This window comes from Pseudorasbora parva, chromosome 5, assembly GCF_024679245.1.
Source record: "Pseudorasbora parva isolate DD20220531a chromosome 5, ASM2467924v1, whole genome shotgun sequence".
Classification (NCBI taxonomy): Eukaryota; Metazoa; Chordata; class Actinopteri; order Cypriniformes; family Gobionidae; genus Pseudorasbora; species Pseudorasbora parva.
In genome coordinates this window covers 1,798,772-1,809,723 of record NC_090176.1, presented here as the reverse complement: position 1 = coordinate 1,809,723, position 10,952 = coordinate 1,798,772, and the positions used below count along the sequence as shown (strand labels likewise).

At 40.9% G+C, this 10,952-nt stretch overlaps 1 pseudogene; it reads left to right on the top strand.

Annotated features, from left to right (window-relative positions):
* Positions 1–4,659: 4,659 nt before the first annotated feature.
* On the top strand, positions 4,660–4,775 carry LOC137076231 (5S ribosomal RNA; annotated as a pseudogene).
* The last annotated feature ends 6,177 nt before the right edge of the window (positions 4,776–10,952 follow it).

The window sequence follows — 10,952 nt, the reverse complement described above, 5'->3', positions numbered from 1 at the left end:
TAGACTGAAAATGTGACTCATTATTCCCTTTATCCCCTCTCTCAGGATGCCCTCACTTTTGTAGGTCATTTTTATTTTGAGGATTTTCAGAGGGCCATGCAAGTAAGTATAAAATATATGCATCTATCTCTCTACATTGTTATAGATTAAAAATACTGGTATGGTGGCCATTTAACTGATATGGTGGCTCCTCTCAGGATGCCCTCATCTCATCATTGTGGTTCATTGTTCATAGTCTTTGAGGGTGTTCTGAGGGGTCATGCAGCCATTTCCACTAAGTAAGTATAAAATATGTGCATCTATCTGTACATTGTTATAGATTAAAAAACTGGTATGGTGATCATTTAAATCATTCAGTTATCATTCTCACCCCTCTCTGCCTCTCAGGATGGCCAAACTTTTGTAGTTCATTGTTTTTGAGGATGTTCAGAGGGCCATGCAAATAAGTATAAAATATGTGCATATATCTAAATATATCTACAAAAATGTGGCCATCTACATTGTTATAGATTAAAAATACTAATACTGTGATAATTTAACTTTTGTTATCACCTTTTTCTTTCTGTCTCCAGCTCTCACTCTTTGAATGGTTGCCTTGTTTGAAGAGGAAATCATTGTTGTCCATTGGTGTCCAGGCCCTACTCCACTGCTCCATCAAGAGAGTGTGAGTACATTGGTCCATGGCTCTTACAACTCAGCTTTGTAGGGGTTTTAGGGAATGGAACAGTAGGTATGAATATTTACAGGGACCGCAAGGATAGGGTACCGGGGTGGTGTCCGACCGAATGGGGTGGGCCGGTCTGAGCAAAAATGCCAGAGTCGTTTTTTTGTCCCAGTCCAGCCCTGTATTCAGCCATATCAAAGCAATAACTAAATCAGCATACTATCATCTGAAAAATATTGCAATAATTAGATGCTTTGTTTCCAGGCAAGACTTAGAGAAACTGGTTCATGCTTTCATCACCAGTAGGGTGGACTATTGTAATGGCCTTCTCACCGGCCTTCCCAAAAAGACCATTAGACAGCTGCAGCTCATACAGAACGCTGCTGCCAGGATTCTGAGCAGAACCAGAAAATATGACCATATCACACCAGTCCTCAGGTCTTTACACTGGCTTCCAGTTACATTTAGGATCGATTTTAAAGTACTACTACTAGTTTATAAATCACTCAATGATCTAGGACCTCAATACATCGCAGATATGCTGATTAAATACAAACCCAATTCCAAAAAAGTTGGGACACTGTAAAAAATGTGAATAAAAAAGAATGCAATGATGTGGACGTTTCAAATTTCAATATTTTATTCAAAATACAACATAGATGACATATCAAATGTTTAAACTGAGAAAATGTATAATTTTATGGAAAAAATAAGTTGATTTTAAATTTCATGGCATCAACACACCTCAAAGAAGTTGGGAGAAGGCCATGTTTACCCCTGTGTGGCATCCCCTTTTCTTTTTATATCAGTCTGCAAACGTCTGGGGATTGAGGAGACAAGTTGCTCAAGTTTAGGAATAGGAATGTTGTCCCATTCTTGTCTAATACAGGCTTCTAGTTGCTCAACTGTCTTAGGTCTTCTTTGTTGCATCTTCCTCTTTATGATGCACCAAATGTTTTCTAATGGTGAAAGATCTGGACTGCAGGCTGGCCATTTCAGTGCCAGATTCTTCTTCTACGCAGACATGATGTTGTAATTGATGCAGTATGTGGTCTGGCATTGTCATGTTGGAAAATGCAAGTTCTTCCCAGACGTCTTGAAAGAGACAAGGTCTGGATGGGAGCATATGTTTTTCTAGAACTTGGATATACCTTTCAGCATTGATGGAGCCTTTCCAGATGTGTAAGCTGCCCATGCCACACACACTCATGAACCCCATACCATCAAAGATGCAGCTTCTGAACTGAGCACTGATAACAACTTGGGTTGTCCTTGTCCTCTTTAGTCCGGATAACATGGCATCCCGGTTTTCCAAAAAGAATTTCACATTTTGATTTGTCTGACCACAGAACAGTTTTCCACTTTGCCACAGTCCATTTTAAACGAGTCTTGGCCCAGAGAAAATGGCTGCACTTCTGGATCATGTTTAGATATGGCTTCTTTTTTGGCCGGCAATGGCGAATGGCACGGCGGATTGTGTTCACCAACAATGTTTTCTGGAAGTATTCCTGAGCCCATGTTGTGATTTCCATTACAGTAGCATTCCTGTATGTGATGCAGTGACATCTAAGGGCCTGAAGATCACGGGCATCCAGTATGGTTTTCTGACCTTGACCCTTACACACAGAGATTGTTTCAGATTCTCTAAATCTTTGGATGATATTATGCACTAGGGATGTCACGGTACCAAAATTCAAGTAGCTGTGTCCGACAGCTTATCAAAATTCTTAGCCTGAGTCCAACTGGAGCCCGTGTTTTAAAAAAAATATGTTTAACATTGTTTTAGCCATTAAAATAATTCAATTTTTTTTAATGTCAAAGTAGTTATATTTAATTAGAAAAATGTTTAGAGCAATTTTTTGTTTTCGTGAGTTAAAAAGCTTGGAATGTCTACTCATAAATGAAGTAATTTATATAAAAAAAACTAATATTCTCTGTTTATGGCATTCATATGAAAACAGAGAGAGGTTCAGTTTCTCCAGTGAAGCCTCATTATCTTTAATGTGACCACAGCCACGCGCATGCAAATGATTCACATGCAAATCGTCCACGTGAACACAAACCTGCAAACGCCCCATCACCTCAAAACAAAGACTTGTCTTCTTCACAGTGATTGTGGTTCTGTTTTTGAAGTCCATAACAATGCTTCTGCAGTTCAAAATGCTTATGCTCATCAGACGTAGCATAAGCATAACTGCAGAGGCACTTTCAACACTTTTCAATAAGTTGAATACGGAAGGTGATCGGCTGGAACTTTACTCTATAAAATTTTAAATATGGATATTTGTTTTACACAAACACATAGATTCACTTTCAGAAGGCCTTCATTAACCCCCTGAGGTGTGTGGAGCAGTTATGATGGATGAAATGAATGTTTATAGACTTGATTCACTGCCATAATAAAGCTTAGCCAGAAGTTTTTAAATATAACTCTGATTTTATTTGTCTGAAAGAAGAATGCCATATACACCTAGGATGACTTGAGGGGGTGAACTACCCCTTTAAATTCACATAAAAAGATTCAACTGTATAATTTGAATAGATGTTGTGAGACTTACCTGAAGCCAATTGCTCTTTTAAATAGTCCCTCTCCTTGGTCAACTCATCAATTTTGTCTTTTTGCCACTCTACTTTTAACTTAAACATCTCTAACTCATGGGACTTTCGTCAGTCTGCAAGATGTGCAGTGGGGGCCATGGAGACACCTAATTGAAAATAACTGTGCATTATTGAATGAACAGAGAATGTTACATTTAAGTTACTTTCTTGTTATCTAACAAAGTTTCATCCCACCCTTATACATTACGCAAAGATAGTCAAAATGTCATTATAAAATTCACCTTTTGACAGCCAGGCTTCCTGTCTGAAAGTGAATGCAGTAAACAGAATAGCATACTCACCACTAGTTTCACTGACGGACATCTCATTCATTGCATCCATTTTCACGCTGGCATTCTTTTTGCCCCGGGTTCGCACGCCTTTTCGACTTTTGTCAGAGTTCTCCATGTCAGAAAGACACTGCTGCTGCACCATTCCTTTGTCCCCCATTGATGACGTATGAACGCAGGAATTTTCCTTTGTTCGTCCCATCTTGATTACGTATGAAAGCGGGAGCGCGATTTCTCCCGACCATCAAATCATAATTGTTTAATTAAAAAAAATTACCCGGCTAAAGAAGCTTATTAATGAGCACAGCTCTATAAAGAAAACCCTGAAGCTGATTAAGTGGCTTCAGAAAAGGAAACTGTTAAAAACAAAAATTAAATGCAGAATATGTCATCAAAACATGGAAATGAAGAAAAGAAGAAACACTGGAGATCAATATGCTTGGTAAGATATAATATATAAATATACACAAATATATAAATATCCTTTCTAAAAATAGTATTGTGTGTGTATATTCGCCGACCCACCTCCCTCCTTTTACGTCCCACCTGAGGAGCTACCCCGCACCTCGAGAAAGGAAGGAGACATACACAGAAATTCGAAGGGATCTCGAGTTTTATTTAATATTGAAACAAAGTCAATGGGGATAAAAAGCCTTCCACGTTTCCTCTCGAACACAGGCCACTCCGTCCCTCCCTCCTTGCAGCCTCCAAAGCTGTCGGGTCCTGACCCAAGGACTGGGCAACACGTGCCGTCCGAAGCTCTAACAAGCCGGCGCTAGCTCAATTCCAATGAGGGTAGAGGTAAGCATCACCCTGTGTAAGGGGCTCCTTGTGGGGCACTTCAGCAGTATTCCTCGGCTCTAGTGGTTCTTCAACGCAACCAGCTCGTTGCAGGGAGGTGAGACCGGTAGGTCACTCAATTTCAATAGAGTTACGCTGAACGCAGGCAGAGCATGGAGAGAATAAGTATGTAACTCACAACATCAGCAGTATTCCTCAGCTGTAATGGTCCTTTAGCACAACCAGCTCGTTGCAGGGGGATGAGACAGGTAAGTCACTCGATCTTAATAGTGTTATGCAGTATGCAGGCAGAACATGGGGAGAATAACCAGCAGCCATATCGCCCTGTAGCCCAAGACTGGTTTCCCACTGAAGCTAAGCAGGGCTGAGCCTGGTCAGTACCTGGATGGGAGACCAACTGGGAAAACCAGGAGCTGCTGGTAGAGGTGTTAGTGAGGCCAGCAGGGGGTGCTTACCCTGTGGTCTGTGTGGGTCCTAACGCCGTCGCCGATTCCACTAGTCTTCACCCCACTCATGTATCTACGGCAAACACGTCCACAGCACACGTGAACAATGATAAACAGCACTGCAACCTCAAACAATCCCTCTTTATCCAAATCTAATTCAGGTGGCGGTCTCAGCGGTCAAAATCTCTAACAGTTTACATAAACAAGCACTACTTATCTTCTTGAGCCCGTGTTGTTCTTCACTGGAGGCCTTTTTACCGTTCTCTTCTAAACTTCCACTGTATCCAGCAATCTCACGTTATCCTTTGCCTTTCACTTTCGCGCTCTCCCTCTTTTGTGTTGTGCCCGTCTCTCCCCAATGACTCTCTTTCGTGCTCGTGTTGCAAACACTTTATATGTCCTTATCCCAATCACCCGTTCCCAATGATTCCCACCGCGTAGCTGAATCTAATCATCTGATCAGTATTCTCGCGTTGTTTCTCTTCTTTGCTTCTGCATCTTCCTCCTGAACCGTCCCCTCCTGTCTCATCTTCCAACTAAAGTTCCGCCCCTTTCGTCACCCCGTGACATCTATGGATTTGTCGAGGAGCAGCACATAAAGGAATGGCAAAACAAATTTCTGTTAGGCACAAACCAATCTTCAGTGTATCAAAGGTCTCCTTCAGTAAGTGGATGCAATTCATGTACAGGTAGGCAAGTAATAACAGCTGCAATATAAATATGTATATCATAAACTCACGTTCTTGCTGTTCTCTTTGTAATTTGAATAAAATGTGAAATATTTAAAATAAAACAAAATGTCAATTATTTTACATTAAAGCGTTCATAAATATGAATGTTCTTTATATAAAATGCTCTATTTGCCTTCAAAGGTTGTCTCAGGGTCTGCAGTTACGGAAGATAGACATGATGGATGACAGTATTGCAGGCAGTTCAGCAACTCTTAGTAAACTGGCAAAGAAAATAAGGGAAGTCTGTATCACAGCAGTTGAAAGGATGAGAAGGCGTACAGGCCAGCAGATTGGTGGAAGAAGAGAGTTTGTTGTGATCGATGAAAGCCATTTTCGGCACAAAAGAAAGGTATGTTATAGCAACAGCGACTTTAAATAAACGTGTACTATACCAAAGTTTTTGTTAATTATAATGTATGTGTGTATGTCAGAGTTTGTTGTGTTTCTTCTCCATTAGTATGGTAGAGGAAGAATGGCTGGAGGGTGGAAAAGAAAGAAGTGGGTCTTTGGGATGTTGGGTGCGAGGCATCATCACCAAAGATCTGGAAAACCTTTTCTACGTCTCCTGGAGAGAAGATCTCGCAGTCATCTAGTCCCACTGATTGCACATCATGTGAGACCTGGGTCATCAATGTGGTTATCAGTGGCGAGTGGAGTGCTTATAACATGCTCCCTGCGCTAGGGTACAACCATCACACGGTCCACCACAGCAGGTGGTATGTAGATCCCCACACTGGTGCTCATACCCAGCATATTGAGAGGGCTTGGAGATCCTACAAGGAGCAGATCTGGAGGCTTAGGGGAAATCGAACTGAGAGCTTGCTTTCTGACCACCTTGCAGTGATTGAGTGGAATGAATGGCTGGCAAAGAAAAACAATGATGGTGCATTTGGCAGATTGATTCATGACATTTCTAGACAGTACAAGTATTCATATTATCAACTAGTGTAAAAGCACTGCGGATGGCAAGAATTTATGAGAATTAGGGTTAGGGTTAGGTTTTGTATCATCTGTTGAGTATATTTGTTTTTCTGTCTCAGCTAATTTTGAGTCTTCAGTTTGAAATGGATTTTACCTCACTAAGACTTTATGTGAAATTTTGTCACTTTTTCTAAACTGAATTTTCATAAAACGGAAACAAGAAAACCTTACTACACCAAAAAATTGCTTATTGTCTTCATTATTTTCCATTTTAGTTTTGTTACTTAATTTGTTTATGGTTATTCATTTTGTTGCTATTTTTTTATTTATATACACTTTCTTGCTTAGTTTGTTATTTTTTCTTCATCTATTTGCTTATTTAATTGCTGATGTTTATTTTTTCATTTTATATCAAGTGTACAGTGGCACATTTTTGCATCTTGAAATAAATGTCCATGTTCTGCCACACTGGTTTGGGTTTATTTCCTTTTTCTGTTTAGTAGAGAACTGAGCCTTTATATCTCCTTTGTAAATGCTTTATAAGGTATAAATAGTCCTCACTTTACATGAGCTCACAGAAATAGTTTACTAACTGCCACATGCCTGTCCTGTCTTGTGTGCACATGTGGGTTTTTGTTAGTTGAGCATGTGCTCCTGTCATTGTCAGATCCCTCCCCCTTGTTATCTGATTAGTGTTTATTTCTCCCACCTGTTCCCTCTTGATTTCTTCCCCTTATAAGCTCCTTGTGTGTGCCAGTCTGTGTTGGATCCTTGTTTCATGTTTGCGTCTCCCCTTCCTCCTGCGATTTCATTTGGTATGTTTGAGTTTTTGCTTATGTTCTATTATGTGTTTTGCCCCCTCTTGGGTGTTTGTTTTGTATTTATGTTTTATTTTGTCAATAAATGATCATTTTCCATGCACTTGAGTCCTCGCACCATCTTCCCTTGTCTATGACGTAACAAGGATCCAACCATCTGAGGACTCAGCAGGACTTGTTTTTTGTTGTTGTTTTTTTTTTCCTTTTTTTCTCCCTTGATGGAGTTTGGGAAGAGACTACGGGTGATGCGACACCTTAACTCAAAGTACATCCGGCAACAGATGTACAACAGTTTGCAGGACTGTTCCTCAAGGAGGTCGAACATCTTGGGCTCAACGAGGCAGAGTGGAAGGAGACTTTTAACCTCTGCCTCGACATGCCCCTCTGTCCAGGGGTGATGGACAGGATGGGGAGTCTGGGATTCTGGGAATTCGTCGACTGCCTGGGCCCCAGTCCTTCCATGGTGCGTGTTCCGGTGGATCATATTCCGGTGGTCCCAGTGCCGGAGGACACTGCTGGACCGGAGAAGTTTCCCCGACGCCCTGCTCTGCCTGCCCCTCTGAGGCGCACTGCTCTGCCTGCGCCACCGAGGCGCCCTGCTCTGTCCGCGCCGCCCCGGCGCCCTGCTCTGTCCGCGCCGCCCCGGCGCCCTGCTCTGTCCGCGCCGCCCCGGCGCCCTGCTCTGTCCGCGCCGCCCCGGCGCCCTGCTCTTCCCGCCGAACCGGCGCCCTGCTCTTCCCGCGCCGAACCGGCGCCCTGCCCTGCCCTGCCCACACAGAACCGGCTCCCTGCTATGCCCGCGCCACCCTGGGCGCCTGAACTTTGTGGGCCACCATGGCCTCATTAATTTTTTGTTGTCCTATTTCTCCCCTTGTTGACCCCTCCCTTGTCTGTTTCCCCTGTCTCTCCCGTGCCCCCTGGTCTGTCTCTCCCGTGCCCCCCTGGTCAGTCCCTCCCGTGCCCCCCTGGTCTGTCCTGCCCTGGTCTGTCCCACCCTGGTCTGTCCCTACCGCCCAGCCTTGGTCTGTCCCTCCCTGGTCTGTCCCACCCATCCCTAGAGGAGCGTCTGGTAGCCGCTCCTTAAGGAGGGGGTAGTGTCACATGCCTGTCCTGTCTTGTGTGCACATGTGGGTTTTTGTTAGTTGAGCATGTGCTCCTGTCATTGTCTGATCCCTCCCCCTTGTTATCTGATTAGTGTTTATTTCTCCCACCTGTTCCCTCTTGATTTCTTCCCCTTATAAGCTCCTTGTGTGTGCCAGTCTGTGTTGGATCCTTGTTTCATGTTTGCGTCTCTCCTTCCTCCTGCGATTTCATTTGGTATGTTTGAGTTTTTGTTTATGTTCTATTATGTGTTTTGCCCCCTCGTGGGTGTTTGTTTTGTATTTATGTTTTATTTTATCATAAATTATCATTTTCCATGCACTTGAGTCCTCGCACCATCTTCCCTTGTCTATGACGTAACACTAACAACTACTAAATGTTATATAACTACCTGAACTAATCATGAACTACAATAGGAATACATGTTAATAAAGCCTTTATTAACACACTTAGTAACCATTACTAAATGTCTAAATAATAAGATGTATAAATGTACATTTAAATAATTTATTTATTATTTACTAGCTCTTTCTACATGATGTTATGAACCACGACAACTCCTAAATAACTGGTTTGTAAATAATGTAATACTGAATTTATAAATGATAAATTGATCATTAATAAAGTATGAAAATACAATTATTAAACACATTATAAATATGCTTATAAATCAAGAACAAAGCATTTATAACTGTATTTATAAACTGCTTATTAATGTCTACTAATGCTTTATAAATGATTAATTGACTATGTACTAATGCTTAACAAATGCTTAATTAATGCTTCATAGCGTGTAGTTATTATAAAGTGTTACCAATATGTTAAATATTTACATTTTTTATTTTTATGTTTTAGCCTATCTCTACATTAATAACTATCTGTGTAATTCTGAGTATTCAGCTGTAAACTCTCACTGGTTGATATCGAGGGAAATATGAACGCGGTCAAGTTCAAGAATATCCTGGACGAAAACCTTCTCCAGAGTGCTCAAGACCTGAGACTGGGCTGAAGGTTCACCTTCCAACAAGACAATTACCTTAAGCACACAGCTAAAATAACGAAGGAGTGGCTTCATAACAACATTTACAGTATATATTTTATAGGGGTGTAACGATTCGTTTAACAACGATTCGATTCGTATCACGATTTGAGGTGGTTGATATGATTTAAGGACGATATTGGTTCATTTAGAACGATATGATCCGAAACGATTAATTCACTTGAAATCAATTCAGTAACGAATCGAATCGTTGTTAAAACTAATCGTTACACCCCTAATATTTTATATCTTAGGTGGTGCTAGCCTCCACTCACATGTGTAAAGTCCAGGGCCCGGTTTCCCGATAACGCTCACTCTTAGCCAGCTAAGAAGACTCGAAAAGATATATCTTACCAAAGTTGTTTATGTTCCTAAATATATTCCCCGAAGTGTCTCTTGGGAAGCTTCTTAACACGCTGCCCCTAAGAATCACTTAACAAAGGCGCTGTCCCAAGTGAAGGGGCTGAATCGATTGCTCCAAGATCGATTTTCCACTTCACGCGAAGGTGCATTACGGCTTTAAGAAAGACATCATGTCCTATGCAAATGAAACATTCCTCAAATTATTACAGTAACATTTATTTCAACATAGTTTAAGTTATCCGTAAAATATAGAATATTATAGCTGTAAAATTGTAAGTAATATGTTCACATGATATGTTGTGAAGAGTAGACGGGTATCCCTTGCTAATCATCCACCCTCCTTATCCCATTGTTCTTGACATTGGTTTAAAGACTTCTAAAAATTATGTAATACACTTTTATATTAATGGTACACTCTAAAAAATGATGAGTTAATTTTAACACAATGTATTGTGTTAAACTACTTAACACATCATGTGTCATTTTAACACATTGTGTGTTATTTTGCGTTGATTTTGAGTTCAAATAAATGAAATGGACAACACACTTGGGAGGCAAATTTTTTTTTAATATAGCCATGTCAGGCAAAATGTCAAAAGGGCTTTAGTTTTGTCGAATAAAGACATTGACATGGACTAAATGTCTCCGTGGCTGGCGTCGTCTTTGATTTAATAGAAGGATGCGTTGTATCCCTGCCATAGTTGGTTGCTTACTGGACACCACCATGCGTACCCATGCATAGATCTTAGCCATTTAGAGCCAAATTGTTTGCCAGATGTTAATTATCTAAAGTGATTGCCAATTTAAACGCTTTAATGACATTACAAAATAGCCTAATTACCACCATATTAGTTCTGATACCAAATAAAGTCAACTTCATAAATAGGCCTGTATCCATTGCAAACATATTTTATTATTAGTCTTAAAATGTCCATAACATAAAATCATTGTTTTTATTTTGTACTGTACTGCTCTGATTTCTAAAGACTGCTGCACAGTGGCGGCGACTAGCGTCTTGAGCTTAAACAACGCTAAGAGAGCGCTACGAATGGTCCAGACCAACCTTACGAAAGTGTGACTTACATAAGATATACTTCACGTACGAACGTTTCGGGGATTGTGCCACAGGGTTAAGAGAGAGGTTAAGGAATGGTTAAGAACTACTTAGCGATAAGAACGT